This window comes from Nicotiana tabacum, chromosome 16 (assembly GCF_000715075.1).
Source record: "Nicotiana tabacum cultivar K326 chromosome 16, ASM71507v2, whole genome shotgun sequence".
NCBI lineage: Eukaryota > Viridiplantae > Streptophyta > Magnoliopsida > Solanales > Solanaceae > Nicotiana > Nicotiana tabacum.
Window position 1 is genome coordinate 29349404 of NC_134095.1, and position 22247 is coordinate 29371650.

A 22247-nucleotide genomic window follows, 5' to 3' on the forward strand; every position below is an offset into this window, starting at 1 on the left:
TTTGTTGCTTTTAGATATGGTCGATTTCGATGTTATATTGGGGATGGACTGGTTATCCCCGTACCACGCTATCTTGGATTGCCATGCCAAGACTGTGACCCTAGCATTATCGGATTTGCCCCGTTTAGAGTGGAGAGGGACTCCTGGTCATTCTACTCGCAGTGTCATTCTGTACGTGAAGGCTCGACGTATGGTCGAGAAGGGGTGTTTGGCTTATTTGGCTTATGTTCGTGATTCCAGTGCTGAGGTCCCCTCTATTGATTCTATGCTCATGGTTCGCGAGTTTCCTGAGGTCCTCCCTTCAGACCTGTCGGGTATGCCACCCGACCGGGATATTGATTTAAGCATTGATTTGGCTCCAGGCACCCAACCCATTTTTATTCCGCCATATCGTATGGCCCCGCCTGAGTTGAAAGAATTGAAGGAGAAGTTACAAGACTTGCTTGAGAAGGGTTTCATTAGACCCAGCGTTTCGTCTTGGGGTGTGCCGGTGTTGTTTGTTAAGAAAAAGGATGGTTCGATGAGGATGTGTATTGATTACCTGCAGTTGAACAAGGTCACCATCAAGAATAAGTATCCACTGCCGAGGATTGATGATTTGTTCGATCGGCTTCAGGGTGCCAAGGTATTTTCAAAGATTGACTTGAGATCTGGCTACCATCAGTTGAGGATTAGGGCATCCGATGTCCCTAAGACGGCATTCCGTACTCGGTACGGGCATTATGAGTTCTTGGTTATGTCATTCGGGTTGACAAATGCCCCAGCAGCTTTTATGGATTTGATGAACCGAGTGTTCAGGCCTTATTTGGATTCGTTCGTGATCGTCTTCATTGATGATATTTTGATATATTCCCGCAGCCAGGAGGGGTTTTCATCTATTGCAACCCCGATGACCAGGTTGACTCAGAAGGGTGCCCAGTTCAGATGGTCAGATGAGTGTGAGGCGAGCTTTCAGAGGCTTAAGATAGCTCTGACTACAGCACCAGTGTTAGTTCTGCCCATAGGTTCAGGGCCTTACATCGTTTATTGTGATGCATCTCGCATTGGGCTTGGTGCAGTGTTGATACAGGAGGGCTAGGTCATTGCCTATGCTTCGAGGCAGTTGAAGATTGATGAGAAGAACTATCCAGTGCATGACTTAGAGTTGGCAGCCATTGTTCATGCATTAAAGATTTAGAGGCATTATCTGTATGGCGTGGCATGTGAGGTGTTCATTGATCACAAGAGTCTTCAGTATTTGTTCAAGCAAAAGGAATTGAATTTGAGGCAGAGGAGGTGGTTGGAGTTGTTAAAGGATTATGATATCACTATCTTATATCACCTGGGAAAGGCCAACGTGGTGGCCGATGCTTTGAGTGGAAAGTAAGCCAATATGGGCAGTCTTGCTTATATTCCAGTCGGTGAGAGGCCGCTTGCTTTGGATGTTCAGGCTTTGGCCAATCGATTTGTGAGATTGGATATTTCTGAGCCTAGTCAAGTATTATCTTGCACAGTCGCTCGTTCTTCGTTATTGGAGCGTATCCGTGATCGGCAGTTTGATGATCCCTATTTGTGTGTCCTTAGATACACGGTGCGGCATGGAGGTGCCAAGCAAGTTACCTTAGGTGATGATGGAGTTCTGAGATTGCAGGGTTAAGTTTGTGTGCCTAATGCGGATGGGCTTCGAGAGTTGATTTTAGAAGAGGCCCATAGTTCCCGTTAGTCTATCCATCCAGGCGCCGCGAAGATGTATCAGGATTTGCGACAGCATTATTGGTGGCGTAGAATGAAGAAAGATATTGTGGAATATGTGGCACGGTGTTTGAATTATTAGCAGGTTAAGTACGAGCATCAGAGGTCGGGTGGTTTATTTCAGAGGATTGAGCTTCCCGGGTGGAAATGGGAGCGGATCACTAGGGATTTCGTTGTTGGGCTTCCGCTAACTCGGAGGAAGTTCGATGTAGTTTGGGTCATTGTTGATAGGATGACCAAGTCAGCGCATTTCATTCCTGTGGCAGTATACTATTCGTTTGAGAGGTTAGCTGAGGTCTATATTCGGGAGATCGTTCACCTTCATGGTGTGCCGGTATCTATTATTTCGGACCAAGGTATGCAGTTCACCTTGCATTTCTGGAGAGCAGTTCAGCGAGAGTTAGGCACCCAGGTTGAGTTGAGTACAGCATTTCATCCTCAAACGGATGGACAGTCCGAGCGGACTATTCAGATATTAGAGGATATGCTCCGGGCTTATGTTATTGACTTCGGAGGTTCGTGGGATCAGTTTTTGCCTTTGCAGAGTTTGCCTACAACAATAACTACCAGTCGAGTATTCAGATGGCTCTTTACGAGGCTTTATATGGTAGGCGGTGTCAATCTCCGGTTGGATGGTTTGAGTCGGGAGAGGCTCGGTTGTTGGGTACAGATCTGGTTCAGGAGGCCTTGGACAAGGTCAGGATCATTCAAGATAGGCTTCGTACAGCTCAGTCCAGGCAAAAGAGCTATGCAGATCGCAAGGTTCGAGACGTGGGTTTTATGGTTGGTGAGCGGGTATTGCTCCGAGTGTCGCCTATGAAAGGCGTGATGAGATTTGGGAAGAAGGGCAAGCTTAGCCCTAGGTTTATTGGTCCATTTGAGATTCTTGACCGAGTGGGAGAGGTGGCGTATAGACTCGCATTGCCGCCTAGCTTATCAGCCGTGCATCCAGTTTTTCATGTGTCTATGCTCCGGAAATATCACAGCGATCCATCCCACGTGTTAGATTTCAGTACTGTCCAGTTGGACAAGGACTTGTCCTATGAGGAGAAGCCGATAGCTATTCTAGACCGGCAGGTTCGTTAGTTGAGATCCAAGAATTTCTCCTTTGTTCGTGTTCAGTGGAAAGGTCAGACCCCTGAGGCTTCGACCTGGGAGTCCGAGTCCGACATGCGGAGCCGCTATCCTCATCTATTTCCCGACTTAGGTACTTCCTTCTTTTGTCCGTTCGAGGACAAACAGTTGTTTTAGAGGTAGAGAATGTGACGACCCAAAGGGGTCATCACCTATTGCTAATTGGATCCCGTGTCTCTGAGGCCTTGAAAACCTCATTTAGGGTTGCCTCGATTTGCATGCGCAGTCCGGGCGCGTAGCCGGAAAGCTTATACATAAAATTCTGTGAAAAATGCTAAGTTTTGATATTAAAATGAATAAATTTGCCTTCGATCAATATTTTGGGTAAACGAACCCGGACCCATGATTTGACAGTCTCGGGGAGTCCGTAGGAAAATATGGGACTTGGGCGTATGCCCGGAATCGGATTCCGAGGTCCCAAGCCGAGAAATGAATTTTTGAGTGAAATTGTTTTCTTGAAATAATTAAGGAAATTGGAAATGAAATTTGGTTAGAAGACTATGGTATCGGGCCCGTATTTTGGTGTTAAAGGGAAATCTGAGAAATTTCATTAATCTTGAGGCTTAATTCGATGTTCATGATGTTATATTGATGATTTCATCATACGAATATGTTCGTGGGGTATTTTTGAGGTAGTGTGCATACTTGGGTTAGAGCTTCGAGGGCTCGAGTGAGTTCCGAGTAGGTTCCGGGATGTTGTAGGCTTAAAAGATCAGATGTTGCAGGTTCAGGAAAATATTGCAGGCCTCTGAACCCTTTTGCACGGCCTACGAGGAATCGTGTGCGGCCGCGGAGGGGCCAGCGCAGCCGCGGTCGCCTTTGCGTGGTCCGCGGTGGGAGTTGTGCGGCCGCGGTCGGCTTAGCGCGGTCCGCGGTGGGGGCTTTAGAGGGGTATAAATTCACGTGAATTTCAGTTATTTTTACACTTTTCAAAACCCCAAAACATAAGAGGCAATTTTCTAAACAATATTTCTTATCCAAAACGATTGGTAAGTAATTTCTAACTCATTTTCTTCACTCTTTAACATCTTTTAACATGATTTCAACTTAAAATCAAATATTTTCATGGGGGAAATTGGGTGTTTTGAGTAGAACCTAGGTTTTTTCTAAAATTGGGGATTTGGACCTCAATTTGGGGCTCGATTCCAAAACAAATTATATATTTGGATTCGTGGGGGAATGGGTAAACGGGTTTTGGTCCGAACCTCGGGTTTCGACCACGTGGGCCTGGGGGTGATTTTGATTTTTTGAGTAAAACTTTGGGAAAACTCATCTTCATGCATTGGGGTTGATTCATTTAGCACTTATTGATGTAATTAAGTAACTTGTGACTAGATTCGAGCAGATTGGTGGTAGAATCAAGGGGGTAAAGGTATAATTGAGGCTTGAGTGGTGTTCAAAGCTTCGAGGTAAGTGTTTGGTCTAACCTTAGCTTGAGGGATTAGGAGTTGAGTCTTATTTGCTACGTGCTAATTGTCGAGTACGATGTATAGGCATGGTGACGAGTATCTATATGTTGGTGTCTAGCATGACCGTGAGTTTATATTGCGCATATTCTGATTTTGTTGTATCTTCCATGCCTTAATGATGATTTCTATATATTGTAACAAGCATGTGAAAGAAATTATGATCCTTAAACTTCGAGGAGCATTGGCTCGAGTTATAATACGAATTGTGAAAGGATACGAGATGATTGAACCCCTATGGAGTGTTGGCTCAAGTGGTAAAGTGAGATAAGAAGTGAAAGTGAAAGAAAGAGAAAGAATTATTAAATTGCTCCCTTGACGGGATGCTGAGAATATTGATATTGTTCCCTTGCCGGGATTTAGCTGTTTAATTGTATTCCCTTGCCGGGATTTCTACCATTATTTGTCTACTCCCTTTCCCCTATGTTTGTGATTGTTGTTTGGGTGAGGAAGAGTGTTAAAGCACGAAGGGTGATGTCGTGCATCGTTTGCTATTGTGAGGAAAGAGTGTAAAGCACGAAGGGTGATGCCGTGCACATTTTTATTATATGATTGCTTTGGTGAGGACGAGAGTAAAAGCACGAAGGGTGATGCCGTGCATTTGTTGGTTTCTGATTCCTTATTGAAATCCGAGTCATATTGTTTCTTTCATTACTTGTTGTTATTTGATTTACTTCGAGTTTATACATTCCCTTACCCTATTTGTCTTGTGATTGTTGTTTGGGTGAGGAAAAGCGTAAAGCACGAAGAGTGATGCCGTGTATTGTTTTTGGTGAGGACGAGAGTAAAAGCACGAAGGGTGATGTCGTACAAATTGTTGACTTGTGATTCTTGTTGATATTCTGGCTTTGTTGCTTCTTTCTTTATTAAGGATTCTATTTGAAACTGTTATCTCCCCACAGCATGTTTCCCCTTCCTACATTTATTGGTTATTTCTGTATCTCTTTTCCGCTGTATATATATATATATATATATACTCTGTTGTATATATATGTATATGAACTGCACAGGTTTGTTTGTAGTCTGGTCCTAGCTTCGTCACTACTTCGCCGAGGTTAGGCTGGACATTTACCAGCACATGGGGTCGGTTGTGCTGATACTACACTCTGTGCTCTTTGCACAGATCCAGGTCTTGGACAGCAGCAGTAGCGCGGAAGCCAACCTTCAGTCAAGTGAGACACCGAGGTAGCCTTGCAGGCGTCCGCAGGCCCGGCGTCTCCTCTATCTTTTATTTCAGTCTGTTATCTCATGTTTTCAAGACAAACGTTTATATTTTTCTTTCAAATGGTTGTATTTAGTACTCTTAGAAGTTCGTGAGTAATGTGACACCAGTTCTTGGGTAGAGGCATATGTTGATTTTCGCATTATTGTTCAGTCTCTTAAATTTACGTCTTCCGCATATTTATTTAATTCCGTTGCTTTCATGTTATCACTGACAATTGTTAAAAGAAGTAATGGTTAATGAAGTAAGCAGTTAAGTATTGGCTTGCCTAGCTCACATTAGTAGGTGTCATCACGACTCCCGAGGGTGGGAAATCCGGGTCGTGACAAAACCAATAAAGGAATATAAGGAAAGCCATAATTCAATTATCAACAAGAATTAGGAAAATCAAGGACAAATGCACGGCATCACCCTTCGTGCTTTTACTCTCGTCCTCATCATCAGAATAAATATAAACTGCACGGCATCACCCTTCGTGCTTTTACTCTCATCCTCACCAAAAAATTAATATAATCGGCACGGAATTGTACATCGTACGGCACGGCATCACCCTTCGTGCTTTATCACTCTTTCATCACCATATGAATAATGTAAATGTGCACGGCATCACCCTTCGTGCTTTATCACTCTTCCTCACCCAAGCAACAATCACAAAGCAATTTGGGCAAGGGAAAATCAAAAATATCACAATAAAACCCCGGCAAGGAAAACAATATCATGAATAATAACGTCCCGGCAAGGGAGAGAATATCAAAGCAACAACATCCCGGCAAGGGAGATAATATCATCAACCTCTTCTCTTTTTCACATTTACTTCACAACTCGATTCACAATTTGAGCCAATGCTCTATAATGTTCAACAATTCTATTCTTAACTAGAGCCAATGCTCTACAATGTTCAACAATTCAATTCTCAACTTGAGCCAATGCTCTACAATGTTCAACAATTCAATTCTCAACTTGAGCCAATGCTCTATAATATTCAACAATTTTATTCTTAACTAGAGCCAATGCTCTACAATGTTCAATAATTCAATAATACTTCCACAAGTCATATTCCTCAATAAGAAACTATCATATAGAGCATATACAATATGAAATGGAGTCATATTAATCAAAGTATAAAACTCACGGGCATGCTTGACACCAACGTATAGATACTCGTCACCATGCTTATACGTCTTACTCAACAAATAACACATAACAAATAGGACACAACTCCTAATCCCTCAAGCTAAGGTTAGACCAAACACTTACCTTGCTTTGCAACTAATTCAAAATTCCAACAAGCCTTTGCCTCGCGAATTCGTCCGAAGCTTCAAATCTAGTCATAATAATTCAATACACTCAATATAAATTGTACGAATTAATTCCATATGAATTTACATATTTTCCAAATTAAAATCCGAAATTTAGCTCAAAATTGCCCGTGGGACCCACATCTCGGAACCCGACGAAACTCATAAAATCAGATAGCCCATTCCGATATGAGTTCGACCATAAAAAAATTATCGAATTCCGATATCAAATGGACCTTCAAATCCTAAATTTTCATTTTTGGAAAGTTTTACAAAAACTTCAATTTGTTTCATCCAAATACGAAAAAATGATGAATATTGATATAGATTCATGAAATGTAATCACTTCCGGATATAGAACAATTACCCATGTCAAAATCGTGAAAAACCCCTTTGGAATCGCCCAAATCCGAGCTTGAATGACCAAAAATGGAAGAATTTTGAACCCCCTTCGATTTTTACACTGCCTAGGGGTATTTTAGGGATTTTTACGAGTGCGGTCGCGTATCTGGCTGTGCTCCGACCGCGCTCACAGGCAGAAACATTTCGAATATGCGCGGTCGCGCATCTGGCCGCGCACCTGGGCGCGCATATGACACAGGTCCAGTAAAATAGTCATAATTTTCTATATACACCTCCAAATGACAAACGGTTTGATTCTCTGGAAACTAGACTCAAAGAGATTTTATTTGATAGATTGTGCATCACACAACTCGTTATATCCACGTAGATATGCTCGTCCAAAGTGAGGTCTTGTGCGTACTCATTTGCAAATTTTGTATATTGTGTAATTTTCCAACTTGTCTTAGACTTAGAACTTTCCTTAGACCCCATATATCTTATAGTACGCCTTGTACACTTGCTATCACATCCAATTGGTATTCATAATGGTAATAGACCTCTTCCACATATAAAATAATATAATTAGAACACGTCAACTTTCTTATATCGCCAAAATGCGCTGAATTGTCATGTGGACTTCCAAATCCAAATTCGGACACACGTCTAAGTCTGAAATCACCATACGAAGCTATTGACATCATTAACATTCCATTTCGGGGTCGTTTACTCAAAAGTCAACTCTCTGGTCAACTCTTTCCATTTGACCTTCAAAATAAGATTTTGTTTTTTTTCCTTTAAATTTAACTCTGAATCTTACGAAAACCAAACTCGACCATACATGCGGTTCATGATGCATATTACGAAGCTTCTCAAGGTCTTAAGCCGCTGAACAAAAATGCTAATTCCTAGAACGAAAATTCGGGTCGTTACAGAAGACCTAAGGGTCCTTCATGAAGAAAGTTATACTTCATCTTCTGAAGAAGAGCAAGAGTCCTGTAATAAGGGTCAATGCTCAAATCATTGTTGTAATACCGACGATGAACTTTTTAATATTTACTCCCAATTTAGGGACTTAAAGATCAATGTCCTATCTAATGACAATTTGATTGATCTACTAAGGGTTATTAAAGACTCTGAATTAAGGTCCCAACTAATATATAAAATTCCTACGAGTCCAAAAGTAGGAACAGAGGTGGAAGAAATTCCATCTCAAAAAGGACCTTACACCATGTCTGAAATCAAAAAAATGGTGAAAAATAAGTCTCAGCCTGAAAGGCTTGCTACTGTCCAAGATTTAAGTACTGAGATAAGTTATCTCAAGAAAGAAATCTCGAAATTAAAAGCTTCAAATGTAGCTTTAGATGAAAAAAATTTCAAATTAGAAAATTCTAGGGTGATTAATACAGATCCCAGTATTAAGATTACTGAGATAGATAATATTGCTAGTTCTTCAGAAGAAAAAACTGCTAATACTTTACTAGCAGTAATGGATTTTCCTAAAGATGAATCTCTAGAAAAATTACAATATTTTATCACCCAAAAGTTTTTAATAAAAATAACTCTTTTAATTGACTACAATTTCAAAAAAGAGTTTGTCGCTTTATTTGATAGTGGAGCAGATTTAAGTTGTGTAAAAGAAGGAGTTATACCCTCCAGATATTTCCATAAAATAACTCACCGTTTAAAAAATGCTAGTGGTGGTGCAATGGGTATTTCATATAAATTACCTAGGGCTTATATTTGCCAACAGGACACCTGTATCCCTGAAAGCTTTGTTTTAGTAAAAGAGACTGATAGGGAGGTAATACTTGGTGTTTTATTTTTTATTAAATTAATGCCTTTTTTATATTGGGATACAAAAAGTTTTACTGGTACTTATAATGGTAAAAGTATCACTTTTGAGTTTATAACTGAGTCAGTCCAAAGATTTTTGAATGAGATTATTTCTAATAATATTTCTTCAAAAGTCAATCAAATTGAACTTTTGAAAAATGAAATTTGTTCCATTACAATTGAACAGGATTTAAAAAATCCTAAGTTAGTAGAAAAAATCAATTTTCTCAAAAACCAATTTTCTACTTCTATTTGTGGTGACCATCCGAATCAATTTTGGAGTAGAAAGAAGCATATTATAAGTCTTCCTTATGAAGAAGACTTCTCTGAGGATAATATTCCTACCAAGTCTTGACCTTGTCAAATGAACTCCGATTATGTGGAGTTATGTAAAAAGGAAATTGATTCCTTACAACAGAAGGGTTTAATTAGACCCTCAAAGTCCAAATGGTCGTGTACTGCTTTCTATGTTAATAAGCATGCTGAATAGGAACGAGGAGTTCCTTGATTAGTCATTAATTACAAACCCCTTTATAAGGTGTTAAAATGGATTAGATACCCCATCCCTAATAAAAAGGATTTATTAGATAGATTACATGATGCCATCATATTTTCCAAATTTGATTTAAAATCAGGATATTGGCAAATTCAGATATCTGAATCTGATAGATATAAAACTGTTTTCAATGTGTCAATGGGTCAATATGAATGGAATGTTATGCCCTTTGGTTTGAAAAATGCTCCATTTGAATTTCAAAAAATTATGAATGATATTTTCCTTCCTTATACAGACTTCATAATTGTTTATATTGATGATATTCTAGTATTTTCAAAAAATATAGAATCTCATTTCAAACATTTAGATTTATTTAAAAAGATTATCATCTAGAATGGATTGGTTATATCAAAAGTTTGAAAAATGATTATTTTTCAAACTTTTGTTAGATTTCTGGGTCATAACATTGAGAAGGGTAGGATTATTCCTATAAGTAGAATTATTGAATTTACTTCTAAGTTCCCTGATATAATTACTGATAAAACCCAGCTTCAGAGATTTCTAGGAAGCTTAAATTATATTTCTCTTTTTTATAAAGGACCTTGCTAAAGATACTGCTCTTCTTTATGAAGGACTAAAGAAGAACTCCAAAGCTTGGACTGACAGTCATACTGAAGCAGTCAGGAGAATTAAACAAAAGGTTAATAACCTTCCCTGTTTAACTCTCGCCAATCCCACCTGGGCAAAGGTTGTGGAAACTGATGCCTCTGATATTGGTTATGGCGGGATATTAAAACAATGTTCTCCAGTAGATAAATAAGAATACCTTGTTCAGTTTTATTCTGGTAAATGGAATAACGCCCAGAAAAATTATGTGATTGTCGTTAAAGAAATTCTTGCTATTGTCAAATGTGTTATGAAATTTCAGACTGATTTATATAATCAAAAATTTCTTATTAAGACTGATTGCCAAGCAGCAAAGTTTATCTTTAATAAAGATTTTAAACACGATGTTTCTAAACAAATGTTTGCAAGGTGGCAAGCTTTATTAGCCCTTTTTGATTTTGAAATTATATACAAAAAAAGGTCTGATAATACCCTTCCTGATTTTCTTACAAGAGAATATTTGAACTAATAGTTCTCCATTTGTCTCTACAGATTATGAGGCCTGAATACAGACCTCCTCGGCAACGAGGAAAAGGAAGGGCATCTACTAATAATAGAGAGAGTAATACTCTCGCCCAAATTCAAAATCAAAGGCTAATAGTCGCTAATCTGACACAAGGTAATATCGAACATCCGTTATACAAGGAATTCATGGATTTTATACAATCCAAGTAAGATGAAGGTACATCATCTAATGTACCAACCTATTCCTCAGTTATATCAGAGCATAGTAATGAAAATTTTGAGTTTTATACTCAAAAAGAAACAAAAGAATTAATAATTCTTTTGGAACAATCCGACCTTAAATGGAAGGATAACCCTTGGCAAATAATGGCTAGGTATTTTGATACAATGTCATACGCTACTCCTGCTTATAAATACAGGATGCACTATGAGATTATACTCTCAACAACAAGATCCGCTGAAATTCAGCACTTTTATCTTGCTAATACCAGAAAAACTTATAGTTTTTCGAAAATCATTCTTAAAAAGGTTATACCTTCTGATGAATGGGGTATCAGTACCCTCAAGGATCGTGAATATACACATCCAGACCAAACAATTTCGGTCAAATTTAATTATTGGGACTATGTTAAAAGTTTTAATAAAACTTTCCTTTATGAAAATCCTAATAGGAAATATTCTTGGTTTATTAAACTCTGTCCTAATATGTTTGGACAGCAAATCCCAAATTGGTTCTTCAAATGGTGGAAGTTATACGGTCCATCATTAGAAATACTTCCAAGCCTATTTAAAAGCTTAATTCTCAATGGGTAGATATATCTCCCCAAATTATTTCATTACAAAAAGATAATATCTTTTATGAGGGCATTGCTGCCATGTACTTTTTCATAGAATTTTCTATCCCGTGGATAATAAAATGGGATGTACAATTTGGTTATACCAGTGAAGGAATTCCCTGTTTAAATAGAATCTTTTATCACAAGTTTTGGACAAAATTACTCCAGTCCAATCAGCAAGGGAAGTTATATGGTGAAGAGTTAATCCAACAAATACAGGCTAAAATAGAGGCCTATGTCAAATTAGACAGAACACATGTTGCAGAGGAAAAATTCAGTCCTTTTGAAATAATCACAAAGAAGCTCCAAATTAAGAAAGGGGTTATATCAAAGAAAGAGATCATTGCCTCGTATTTTGAAGAAATAAAAAAGGATCTAGCAAGAAATTTTGAAATGACAATTAGAGATGATATCTCTATGGCCTCCATTGGAAGCACTTCAAATGACGAAGTATGTATAGCAGGTGAAGCTCAAAGCCCCTCAGACACAGAAATCAATATTGAAGAAATTGAAAATTTTCTTACAAAGCTAAAGGAAAATGTCGAAGAATCTTCGGAGAAAAACGACAAAGGAAAAAGTAAAGTCTGAATTATTGAAGGCCCCATCAGAAAAATTATTGGGGTAATAAAGACAACTTTAATAAAGTAAAGGGTCCCTCCATTATTGAAGGGAATCTGCTTTTATAAAGCAATTTGTCCGTTTGTAATTATAGAACTTTATCTTTTTATCTTGTCGGCCACACCTGTAATTATTTTGTTGGCCAGTTCTACTTTTTAGTTTTGTTTGTTTGTAGACTGATCCATTATATAAGGATCATTTTCCATTCTTTAGAGGCAGGCGTTAGCCAAAGTATAAGCTCTGCCTTCTCTCTAGTCTCTCACTCCACTTGTAAAGAACCTCTTCTGTAATATTTTTCATTTTGAAAGAAAATCAAAAAGGTCGTCTGACCACAACTAAGAGTCTCTGGTCTGGTACTGTTCTTCTCCTTCTCTCTTCTATTCTTGCGGTACTGTTAGCCTAAATGATAGGCTAAATAGGTAAGTGCTAAACTTGGTTCTCGAAGGTTATTTACTATGCATGCTTGATAGTTAGGAGTTCATTGTGTCAACCCGATAGGGTTTTGGGTTAAGAACTATATAGACCAGGCAGTTACCAATCTCGACAGTAGACCTTGGTTAGGCCAACCTAACTGGTGGGGCTCGTAAACCCGTTTAGGCAAGTGGCCGTTGAGGGGTATTATATATATATACTTACACTATACTATGCACTAAGTATTAGTGCATTAGCTAATATTATATCGAATATAGCTTATATATATATATATATATATATATATATATATATATACACACACACACACTATACTACATATGTACATAATTTTAAATTGAATTAAAAGTAATTTAATTTTTTTGAAATAGCGACCAACTTTGGTCGCTATTTTGGTCAAAATAGTCAAAACTTATTTTGCTATCAATATAGCGACCAAAGTTGGTCGCTATTTCTAAAAACAATGTCAAAATCGGGTTTCCCCTCCCATTCTCTTATTTTCTTCAAAAAAATTCCCCAAACTCTCTCTTTTCTCTCTCACACTCAACCCCCCCCCCCTCCGACTCCCAGTAGCAGTGGCGCCACCGACGCTCACCGACGGCAACAACTCCACCGCCGGCGTCCTCCGCTGCCCTGGTAGGTTTCTCTCTCCTTTCTTTATTTTTTTCGAAATACACTGATTTTGTTTAATTCCTCCTAGTTTGATTTGTAAAAATTAATTATTCTTAGCTAAATTAAATCTATGATAATTTTTAGTATCTAAAATATTTAGTTTTACCTACTAATTTGGGGAAAAATGGTTTGAATAGAAGAAACCTTAAACCCTACTAATTCCTATTAAATTTGTTATGTGTTGTCTTAAATTTTGCTAGTTAGAATCTAGGGTTTATGATTTATTCTTGTGAATTGAACTTTTAGGGTATGAATTGAATTTTTCTGTGACAACCCAAAGGGTCATCACCTATTTTTCTTACCCATTATGTGCTTCCGAGGCCTTGAAAACCTCATTTAGAGTCGCTACGATTTGTGTGCGCAGTCTGGGCGCGTAGCCGGAAAGCTTAAATATGAAATTCTGTGAAAAATGTTAAGTCTAAATGAATAAATTTGACTTCGGTCAACATTTTGGGTAAACAGACCTGGACCCATGATTTGACGGTCCCCGAGGGTCCATAGGAAAATATGAGACTTGGGCGTATGCCCGGAATCGGATCCGAGGTCCCTAGCCCGGAATTGGAATCCGAGGTCCCTAGCCCGAGAAATGAATTTTTAAGTGAAATTATTTTCAGAAATTTTTTAAAGAAATTTGAAGTGAAAACTGATTAGAAAGCAATGGTATCGGGCCCGTATTTTGGTTCCGACACCCGGTACAGGTCTTATATATGACTTGAGTCATTCCTGTTAAATTTGGTTAAAAACGGACGTCGTTTGACCTGATCCGGACCTTAATTGAGAAATTTGATGTTTAAAAGAGTTTTGAGAAATTTTATTGATCTCGAGGTTTAATTCGATGCTCGTGATGTTATTTTGGTAATTTGATTACACGAATATATCCGTAGGATGTTTTTGAGGTTGTGTGTATACTTGGGTTAGAGTTTCGAGGGCTCGGGTGAGTTTCGAGTGGGTTCCGGGATGCCTTGGGCTTAGAAAGTCAGATGTTACAGGATCAGGAAGTTGCAGTCTCTGAACCCTCTAGTGCGGTCCGTGAGAAATCGCGTGTGACCGCGGAGGGGCCAGCGCGGCCGCGGTCGCCTTTGTGCGGTCCGCGGTGGAGGTTGTGCGGCCGCAGTCGCCTTTGTGCGGTCCGCACAGGGGGTCTGAGAGGGGTATAAATAAATGGGAATTTCAGTTATTTTTCACTTTTTCAAAACCACAAAACATAAGAGGCGATTTTTCAAACAACATTTTCTCTCCAAAACGTTGGTAAGTGATTTCTAACTCATTTTCTTCACTCCTTAACATCTTTTAACATGATTTCAACTTCAAATCAAAGATTTTCATAGGGGAAATTGGGTGTTTTGGGTAGAACATAGGTTTTCTAAAATTGGGGATTTGGACCTCAATTTAAGGTCCGATTTCAAAACAAATTATATATTTGGATTCGTGGGGGAATGGGTAATCGTATTTTGGTTCGAACCTCGGGTTTCGACCACGTGGGCCCGGGGGTGATTTCTGACTTTTAGGTAAAACTTTAGAAAACTCATTTTCATGCATTGGGGTTGATTCATTTAGCACTTATTGATGCAATTAAGTAACTTGTGACTAGATTCGAGCGGATTGGTGGTGGAATCAAGGGGTAAAGCTATAGTTGAGACTTGAGTGGTGATCAAGGCATCGAGGTAAGTGTTTGGTCTAACTGTAGCTTGAGGGATTAGGAGTTGAGTCATACTTGCTACTTCCTTCTTGTTGAGTACGACGTATAGGCATGGTGATGAGTATCTATACGTTGGTCTCAAGCATGACCGTGAGTCTTAAATGGAAAGTTGTTGTGTTCTTAAATGACACTTGGGTGCTTTACTTAATGATCTTCTATGATTGAGCATTTTCAATAATTGAACTGAGTACAAGTTGAGTTGAAGTTGGTTATAGCTGATTCTCCTTTGCCGGGATGACTAATTCAATATTGTTGTTCCCTTGCCGGGAAAATTATAACATTGTTGTGTTCCCTTGCCGGGAAGTTATTATATTATTTATGTTCCCTTCCCGGGATTTCTTGTGATTGTGTGATGAAATGTAAAAGGGAGTGGGTGGTACACCTACCACAAGATATAATAAAATGGGAGCGGGTGGTACGCCAACCACAAGATATAAAAATGGGAGCAGGTGGTATGCCTACCACGAGATATAATGACATGGGAGCGGGTGGTACGCCTACCACGAGATATAATGAATGGGAGCGGGTGGTACGCCTACCACGAGATATAATAAAATGGGAGCGGGTGGTACGCCTACTACGAGATATAATAAAATGGGAGCGGGTGGTACGCCTACCACAAGATATACTGAAATGGGAGTGGGTGGTACGCCTACCACAAGATATGAGAAATGGGATCGAGTTGCACGCCTGCAGCAAGATGAAACTGAAAGTGAAAGTTGCCTTATTTCTCTTTATCCGTGTTAGAAGTTAAATTGTAGTTTCCTAACTATTCTTTGATATTCTGTTTTATCTGCTACCCCCGGAGCATGGTTCCCCTTTCCCAGCTTTGATTGCTTATTACTTGTTTACTTTTCTGCCATATAGTATATAACTGCACAGGTTTATCTTGAGTCTGGTCCTAGCCTCGTCACTACCTCGCTGGGGTAGGCCAGACACTTACCAGCACATGGGGTTAGTTGTGCTGATACTACACTCTATGCTCTTTTGCACAGATCCAGGTCTTGGACAGCAGTAGTAGTGCGGGAGCCATCTTTCAGTCCAATGTGACACCGAGGTAGCCTTACAAGCGTCCGCAGGCCCGGCGTCTCCTCTATCTTTATTTCAGTTTGTTATCTCATGTATTCGAGACAAAGAGTTTATATTTTTCTTTCAAACGGTTGTATTTAGTACTCTTAGAAGTTCGTGAGTAATATGACACCAGTTCTTGGGTAGAGGCATATGATGATTTCCGTATTATTGTTCAGTTTCTTTAATTGATGTCTTCTGTACATTTATTAAATTCCATTGTTTTCATGCTATCCCTGATAATCATTAAAAGAAGTGATGTGGTAATGAAGTAAGTTGTTAAGAATTAGCTTGTCTAGCTTACATTAGTAGGCGTCATCACGACTCCCGAGGGTAGAAAATCTAGGTCGTGACAAGTTGGTATCAGAACTCTAGGTTACATAGGTCTCACAACTCACGAACAAGCTCAGTAGAGTCTGAGGGATCGGTACGGAGACGTCTGTATTTATCCCTTAGAGGCTACAGAGTTAGGAAAATCTCACATTTGTTCTTTCTTGTCGTGCGGATTTGTTCCTCAAATGCTAATTGGATTTCTACTTTGTTCTCTCGCAGATGGCGAGAACACACGCTTCCTCATCTACCGCTCAGCAAACCGAGCCCCCAGCAGCAGCTCCTACTAGGGGCAGAGGCCGAGGCCGTGCTAGAGACTGAGGTAGGGGCAGAGTTCAGCCCCGAGCAACAGCACCAGTGGCGGAGCCTCAAGTTGATTTTGAGGAGGAGGTTCCGGCCCTAGCAGTTCCGGTAGGCCCAGCTCAGGCCCTAGAGGGGTTTATTGCTACCCCAGTTCTTCAAGACGCTCTGGTCCGATTGGTGGGCCTCATGGAGAGTGTCACCCGAGCAAGTTTGCTTCCTGTAGCACCAGCCACTTCTCAGGCTGGAGGAGGGGTTCAGACTCCTGCCACATGCACTCCGGAGTAGGTAGCTCCTCAGATTCAGACTCCAGCAGTTCAGCCAGTTGGAGTAGATCAGACCGGTGATGGAGCGGCTATGTCTTCCAAGGCTTTGTACAGGCTGGATAGGTTCACCAAGCTCTTCACTACTACTTTCAGCGGTGCTTCTTCTGAGTATCCCCAGGATTTCTATATAGCTGTCACGAGGTTCTCAGGAACATGGGTATTGTTGAGACCAATGGGGTCGATTTTGCTACATTCTGCTTGTCTGGATCCGCCAAGACTTGGTGGAGGGATTATTGCATAGCTAGGCCAGCCGGGTTGCCATCTTTGACTTAGGAGCAGTTTACAGTATTGTTTCTGGAGAAGTTTCTCCCCGTTACTCAGAGAGAGACCTACCGGAGGCAGCTCGAGTGCCTCCAGCAGGGTTCCATGACGGTCACCCAGTATGAGACCAGGTTCATCGACTTAGCTCGCCATGCTCTTGTCATACTTCTTATCGAGAGAGAGAGAGGGTGAGGAGGTTTATCGACGGTCTTATTCAGCCGATTCGTCTTAGATGGCCAAGGAGGCCGGGAGTGAGATCACTTTTCAGGAGGCGGTCAATATGACCTGCAGAGTTGAGATGGTTCTGTCACAGGGAGGTGGTCAGGGGTCGGATAAGAGACCCCGCCATTCAGGTAGATTCAATGGTACCTCGTTTGGAGGTAGATATTCATATGGTAGAGGCCATCCTCCTAGGCCCTTTCAGTCAGCTCTTCAGGCTTTTCACGGTGCTTCAGGTGGCCGTGGTCCTCCGATTCAGTATTCTGATCAGCAGTCCTTTAGTGCACTACCAGCACCTATCATTGCACCACCACTTCAGAGTTTTCAGGGTCGTCAGCCCCAGCAGCCGAGGGCTTGTTTTACTTGTGGCGACACGAGGCACATTGCTAGGTATTGCCCTCGGGCTTCGAGCAGTTCTCCGCATCAGGCTTCCCGTGCTATGGTTCAGGCACCAGATGTTCCACAGCCCGTCCAGCCAACTAAAGGGGGGGGTAGAGATGCTAGAGGTGAAGGTAGAGGTTCTAGAGGTGGAGGCCATCCAGCAGCAGTCCGTCCCAGAGAGATAGTTTAGGGTGGTGGGGCCTAGCCCCGATGTTATGCTCTCCCAGCCAGGCCCGAGGCTGAGGCTTTAGATGCAGTTATTACATGTACGGTTCTAGTTTTTGATAGAGATGCTTCTGTGTTATGTGATCCAGGGTCTACATACTTGTATGTGTCATCTTATTTTGCACCGTATCTGGTCATACCTAGTGATTCATTGAGTATTCCTGTTTATGTGTCTACGCCGGTGGGTGATTCTATTGTGGTAATCGAGTCTATCGCTCTTTTGTAGTTGTGATTGGGGGTCTTGAGACTCGTGTGGATTTGTTGTTTCTAGACATGGTCAAATTCGATGTCATATTGAGGATGGACTGGCTATCACCTTACCATGCTATCTTGCACTGTCACGCCAAGACTGCGACCTTAGCTTTACTGGGTATGCCTCGTTTAGAGTGGAGAGGGACTCTTGGTCATTCTACCCGTAGCGTCATTTCTTATGTGAAGGCTCGGCATATGGTCAAAAAGGGGTGCTTGGCCTATTTAGCTTATGTTCGTGATTCTAGTGCGGAGGTTTCCTCTATTGATTCTGTGCCCGTGGTTCGTGAGTTTCCTGAGGTATTCCCTTCAGACCTGCCAGGTATACCGCCCGACAAGGATATTGACTTTTGCATTGATTTGGCTCCGGGCACTCAGCCCATTTCTATTCCGCCATATCGTATGGCCCCGCCTAAGTTGAAAGAGTTGAATGAGCAGTTGCAGGACTTGCTTGAGAAGGGTTTCATTAGACCCAATGTTTCGCCTTGGGGTGCACCAGTGTTGTTTGTTAAGAAAAAGGATGGTTCGATGAGAATATGCATTGATTACCGGCAGTTGAACAAGGTTACCATCAAGAATAAGTATCCAAAGCCGAGGATCGATGATTTGTTCGATCAGCTTCAACGTGCCAAGGTATTTTCAAAGATCGACTTGAGATCTGGCTACCATCAATTGAGGATTATGGCATCTGATGTCCCTAAGACAGCTTTCTGCACTCGATACGGGCATTATGAGTTCTTAGTCATGTCATTTGGGTTGACAAATGCCCCAGCGGCTTTTATGGATTTGATGAACCGAGTGTTCAGGCCTTATTTGGACTCGTTCGTGATAGTCTTCATTGATGATATTTTGATATATTCCCGCAGCCAGGAGGAGCACGAGCAGCATCTCAGAGTGGTTCTTCAAACTCTGAAGCATAGTCAGTTATATGCTAAGTTCTCGAAGTGTGAGTTCTGGCTGAGTTTAGTTGCATTTCTGGGTCATGTTGTATCAGCAGAGGGTATTCAGGTTGATCCGAAGAAGATTGAGGCAGTCAAGAACTGGCCTAGACCAATATAAGCTACAAAGATTCGGAGTTTCTTGGGATTGGCAGGCTACTATTGTCGGTTTATGGAGGGGTTCTCATCTATTGCAACCCCGATGACCAGGTTGACCCAGAAGGGTGCCCAGTTTAGATGGTCGGACGAGTGTTAGGCGAGCTTTCAGAAGCTCAAGACAACTCTGACTACCGTACCGGTGTTGGTTTTGCCCATAGGTTCAGGGCCTTACACAGTTTATTGCGATGCTTCCCGTATTGGGCTTGGTGCAGTGCTAATGCAAGATGGCAAGGTCATTGCCTATGCTTCGAGGCAGTTGAAGATTCATGAGAAGAACTATCCGGTCCATGATTTAGAGTTGGCAGCCATTGTTCACGCATTGAAGATTTGGAGGCATTATCTGTATGGCGTGGCATGTGAGGTGTTCACTGATCACAAGAGTCTTCAGTATTTGTTCAAGCAAAAGGAGTTGAATTTAAGGCAGAGGAGATGGTTGGAGTTGTTGAAGGATTATGATATCACTATCTTGTATCACCCGGGAAAGGCCAACGTGGTGGCCGATGCTCTGAGTAGAAAGTCAGCCAGCATGGGCAGTCTTGCTTATATTCTGGTCGGTGAGAGGCCGCTTGCGTTGGATGTTCAGGCTTTGGCCAATCGATTTGTGAGATTGGATATCTCTGAGCCTAGCTGAGTATTTGCTTGCACGGTCACTCGATCTTCATTATTGGAGCGTATCCGTGATCAACAGTTTGATGATCCCCATTTGTGTGTCCTTAGAAACACGGTGCAGCGTGGAGGTGCCAAGCAAGTTACCTTAGGTGATGATGGAGTTTTGAGATTGCAGGGGCGAGTTTGTGTGCCTAATGTGGATGGGCTTCGATAGTTGATTTTAGAGGAGGCCCATAGTTCCCGGTACTCTATTTATCCAGGTGCCGCGAAGATGTATCAGGATTTGCGGCAGCATTATTGGTGGCGTAGAATGAAGAAGGATATTGTTGCATATGTGGCTCGATGTTTGAATTGCCAGCAGGTTAAGTATGAGCTTCAGAGGCCTGGTGGATTGTTTCAGAGGATTGAGCTTCCCGAGTGGAAGTGGGAGCAGAGCACTATGGACTTTGTTACTGGACTTCTGCTGACTCAGAAGAAGTTTGATGTAGTTTGGGTCATTGTTTACAGGCTGACCAAGTCAGCGCATTTCATTCCTATGGCAGTCTCCTATTCATCCGAGAGGTTAGTTGAGATCTATATCCGGGAGAATGTTCGCCTTCATGGTGTGCTTGTGTCTATCATTTCGGACCGAGGTACGCAGTTTACCTCGCGTTTCTGGAGAGTAGTTCAGCGAGAGTTGGGCACTCAGGTGGAGTTGAGTACAACCTTTCATACCCAAACGGACGGTCAGTCCGAGCGGACTATTCAGATTCCGGAGGATATGCTCCGAGCTTGTGTCATTGATTTTAGAGGTTCGTGGGATCAGTTTTTGCCTTTAGCAGAGTTTGCTTACAACAACAGCTACTAGTCGAGTATCCAAATGGCTCTTTATGAGGCTTTGTATGGTAGGCGATGTCGATCTCCGGTTGGGTGGTTTGAGCCGGTGGAGGATCGGTTGTTGGGTACGAATCTGGTACAGGAGCCCTTGGACAAGGTCAGGATCACTCAGGAGAGGCTTCGTACGGCTCAGTCTAGGCAAAAACTTATGCAGACCGCAAAGTTCGAGATGTGGCTTTTATGGTTGGTAAGCGGGTATTGCTCCGAGTGTCGCCTATGAAGGGCGTGATGAGATTCGGGAAGAAGGGCAAGCTTAGCCCTAGGTTCATTGGTCCATTTGAGATTCTTGATTGAGTAGAAGAGGTGGCTTATAGACTTGCATTACTGCCTAGCTTATCAGTCGTGCATCCAGTATTTCATGTGTCCATGCTTCGAAAGTATCACGGCGATCCATCCCACGCGTTAGATTTCAGTACTATCCAGTTGGACAAGGACTTATCTTATGAGGAGGAGTCGGTGGCTATTCTAGACCTGCAGGTCCGTCAGTTGAGATCGAAGAGCTTTCCTTCGGTTCGTGTTCAATGGAAAGGTCAGTCTCCTGAGGCATCGACCTGGGAGTGTTCGATATGCGGAGCCGTTATCCTCATTTATTCCCCAACTCAAGTACTTCCTTCTTCTGTCCGTTCGAGGACGAACGGTTGTTTTAGAGGTGGAGAATGTGATGACCCAAAGGGTCATCACCTATTTTTCTTACCCATTATATGCTTCCGATGCCTTGAAAACCTCATTTAGAGTCGCTTCTATTTGCGCGCGTAGTCAGGGCACGTAGCCGGAAAGCTTAAATATGAAATTCTGTTAAAATGTTAAGTCTTGACTTTAAAATGAATAAATTTGACTTCGGTCAACATTTTGGGTAAACGGACCCGCACCCGTGATTTGACGGTCCCGCAGGGTCCGTTGGAAAATATGGGACTTGGGCGTATTCCCGGAATCGAAATCCGAGCTCCCTAACCCGAGAAATGAATTTTTAAGTGAAATTGTTTTCAGAAATTGTTTAAAAAAATTTGAAGTGAAAACTGATTAGAAAGCAATGGTATCGGGCCCGTATTTTTGTATCGACGCCCGGTATAGGTCTTATATATGACCTGAGACATTCCTGTGAAATTTCGTTAAAAACGGACATCGTTTGATGTGATTCGGACCTTAATTGAGAAATTTGATGTTTAAAAGAGTTTTGAGAAATTTTATTAATCTCCAGGTTTAATTCGATGCTCGTGATGTTATTTTGGTAATTTGATTACACGGATATGTTCATAGAATGTTTTTGAGGTTGTGTGTATACTTGGGTTGGAGTTTCGAGAGCTCGGGTAAGTTTCGAGTGGGTTCCGAGATGCCTTAGGCTTAGAAAGTCAGATGTTGCAGGTTCAGGAAGTTGTAGTCTCCAAACCCTCTAGTG